Source organism: Grammomys surdaster, unplaced genomic scaffold (genome assembly GCF_004785775.1).
Source record: "Grammomys surdaster isolate TR1022 unplaced genomic scaffold, NIH_TR_1.0 137, whole genome shotgun sequence".
Classification (NCBI taxonomy): domain Eukaryota; kingdom Metazoa; phylum Chordata; class Mammalia; order Rodentia; family Muridae; genus Grammomys; species Grammomys surdaster.
In genome coordinates this window covers 4,444,240-4,447,406 of record NW_021604595.1, presented here as the reverse complement: position 1 = coordinate 4,447,406, position 3,167 = coordinate 4,444,240, and the positions used below count along the sequence as shown (strand labels likewise).

At 44.3% G+C, this 3,167-nt stretch overlaps 1 protein-coding gene across 1 annotated transcript in view; it reads right to left on the bottom strand.

Annotated features, from left to right (window-relative positions):
- The window catches only part of Atxn1 (ataxin 1), a 176,794-nt gene extending 174,327 nt beyond the window's left edge, over nt 1-2,467 (bottom strand). The window contains exon 1 of the mRNA XM_028763152.1: nt 2,401-2,467. The gene's annotated coding sequence lies outside the window, so the exon portion shown is untranslated. The remainder of the gene's footprint in view (nt 1-2,400) is intronic.
- Nucleotides 2,468-3,167: the final 700 nt, after the last annotated feature.

Below are 3,167 nucleotides of genomic sequence, written 5' to 3'. Positions count from 1 at the left end.
ACACACACACACACACACACACACACACACACACACACACACACACATATTTTCTGGCTGCACAGACATGTTGCTATAGAAGCAAACACATGCCACTGCCATTTGGCCTCTAGCAAGTATAATCTCAGGGCTGGTAAGAACACTCACTGGATTTCCCTTAAAGGTACACCATCCATGATAAGTGCCATTATAAACTGAGTGCAGCATTGGTCCAGGGCCCCATCATAAGATACAGAACCTAGCCACTTGTGTTTTACAAGGTGAAGGTACAAGTAGGACCAATCCCCGATCTACTTTGGGTTGCTACTTTTTATGTTGTTTATCTTTGGGGTTGGGTAGATCCAAGGGTCTTATTCCATACGCCCAGTAAACACCATACTACTGAGCTACTCCACAGCCTCGTGCTTCTTCTTGGCCTAGACATTTCCCCAATCCCTACAAAACCATTATGGCTACGGTCTGAATTTACTTTGCATCTCATTGGTAAAGAACAAGTGGCTTATGATGTTGTACATAATTAATTCCCCCCTGAATGTCAAGAACAAACTATTGACTTGACTCCAACATAGGATCAAGTCATTTATAGTTGTACTGCATGAGCTCTGGGGGGAGGGGGGTCCTGCTTGCCTTTTTCTACAGTTGTTTGTTTGGTTTTTGGCCTTAGATCCTTGTCTAAAACTTCACTCTTTACACAAAGAATAATACTGTGTAGATACAGAGTTTGCCATTTCCCCTCTTAGTGGTCTCTTGGGTTTAGTCTAGTAAAATCTTGATTCTATAAGGCCTTTGGGTCTTGTGGAGGACCACACACCTTCATATCCACATCCTCCCCCACCCCCGTGTGTGTGTGTGTGTGTGTGTGCAATTTCTAGGAATATGTATTGATTTTCAACTTGACAGGATTTTGAATCAACTAGGAGGCACACCTCTGAAAGTATTTGGGAGGCTATTTCCAGAAAGGTTTAATGGAGGGGAGAAGGCCCACTAGAATGCAGGTGGTACTGTTTAATATGCTGGGCTCCCAGACTGAATAAAGCGAGTGAGCTGAGCCATGTCGTTCCTCTCTCTGCTCACTGACAGTAAATATAATCTAGTCAGCTGCCTCAGGCTTGCTCCTCACTGCAAAACACATGTGTTGACTACTCTCTGCCTGTGACAACGTGGCACTGCCAAAGCACTGATTTGGAAAGAGAGTAAAAGAACATATACAATTGTGCAGTTACTCAGTCTGAGTTCAAATATCCCCCTCTCCAAAGGGGAGGGGAACCCAAGGGACTCAGGAAGCTCACTAAACTTACAGAACTCACGGGCCCCTTTATGAGACTATATCAGTGGCAAGCAACTGCTGCATGATGAGAGACATCCCAGGTACTTCTACATTCCCTGCAAGCAGGGTGGGGAGCTTCATGGGTGACTGATGTTGAGTTGTCACCCATGCTGGAATGGCTTCTGGGTGGTGCGGATTGTAGATCCATCCGTGTTCCTCCAAGTATCCCTATCTCTGCCTTTCTTTATTCTGGGAAAATCTCTAGTCCACTAAGCTTGATGTGTGTTTGGATTCAATCCTTTGCTATGGCATTGCTGCCCTCTCTGAGATGAATGGCTATTTGTTTACACATTCCTGGGCAGAGTCATGCAACATATGCCCCTGCCATTGACAACTACATCAGATGGCTTCTGGGCACACCTATTCTGTCAACCCTTCTTGGTAGCATAGCAACTACGAAGCCAAACAGCACTACTTTAGCATTTACCTTAGGGTAACAGGCAATTATTATTATCTTACTGGTACTTTATTTCAGTTGAATTATATAAATGAATTTATCCCCTTGGAAATAAGCTGTGGGTTAAAAACAATAATCTATCCACGGAACCACATAGCTAAGAGTCAAATGCTGTTCTCACGCCCCTAGCTCTGCTTCTGTCTATGATGTCACAGGTCTCTTGGAGCCCTCTAGCCCCCAGCTCTCACATCTGCACACAGGGACTTTCCCAGATAGCCTGGGAGGTTTTACAGACCGTTCATAACCAATTGCTCTTTCTCATGGCACTCACAAGACAAGGCCATGTGAACTAGACAGAGAGTCTCCCCTTGCCCACAGGCTTATCTCTGTGCACCAGTCATGGAAGGAAACATGCTCACACTGTTGATCTCTCTGCAAGCTGGACAAGGTGACATCACCCACAAAGGGAGCTCAGGAGAGGAGATATGAGGACAGCAAGAAATGTCAAGAAAGGGCTCTGAGCAAAACCTTCTTTTCTAGGAGTGGCCCAGGGAAATGAGGTAGAGGGCAGAAAGAGTGTCTTGACTCCAAACTTGAGACCACTTATCAAATGCTTGATCTTGGGGCCTTATATCATCAAACACCAAGTAAATGGTACATTTAAGAGTTCACTCACCCTCTGTCAACAGCAGATTCGTTTCTTCTCAAGAAGAAAGATTTGGTCTATTTTCTTTGGAAAACTGAAAGAAGAAGAAAAAAAGAAAACAAAGATTTAGAAAACAGCTTGGAACTCATTTTCTGAATAGGCACAGCTGGAAAGGCCTGGGGAGGGCCAGGATATTAGAGGCTAAAAGATACATATGGTGCTATGTAGCTGACAATATATATTTTAAACACCTATCAACAATCAATGTACAGAAAATCACAACATACATGGTTTGTTTACCATGAGTTATATGGCCCTTATGACAAAACACATACATTGTGGTATGTAGAAAATATTTGTAGGTGGGTCCTTTGAAACTTCCCTCTCTTCTTCCTTCACTGTAGTTTGTTTTTCCCCCAGGTGCCACACCCCTGTGTCTTGACCCACAGCCTTCTGTAACTGGGCTTACAAGGGAACACAGACTGGGCAAGAAGTGGATAGGAATCTCTTTTTAATCCCACTGAATAACATCACACAGTGGTCACTATGTCTCAAGTGCTGACTGATCCAGTCAGCTGTGGGAAAGAACCAAGCTAACCTGAGTGGTCAGAGGAAGGCTGAACTGTGGAGGCTATTAACACTGAAAGCAGAAGAGTTCCAGCTCCATCCCAGTTCAAGATGGAAGCTTTAAAAGTCTCCAGAGACTTTGAATGGAGTTCTGTGGGTCTAGAGGGGATGTGAAGCAAAGCTATCCCAACAGGTTTCATTTCATCCCTGACTCCATCCTAACCTCTTCC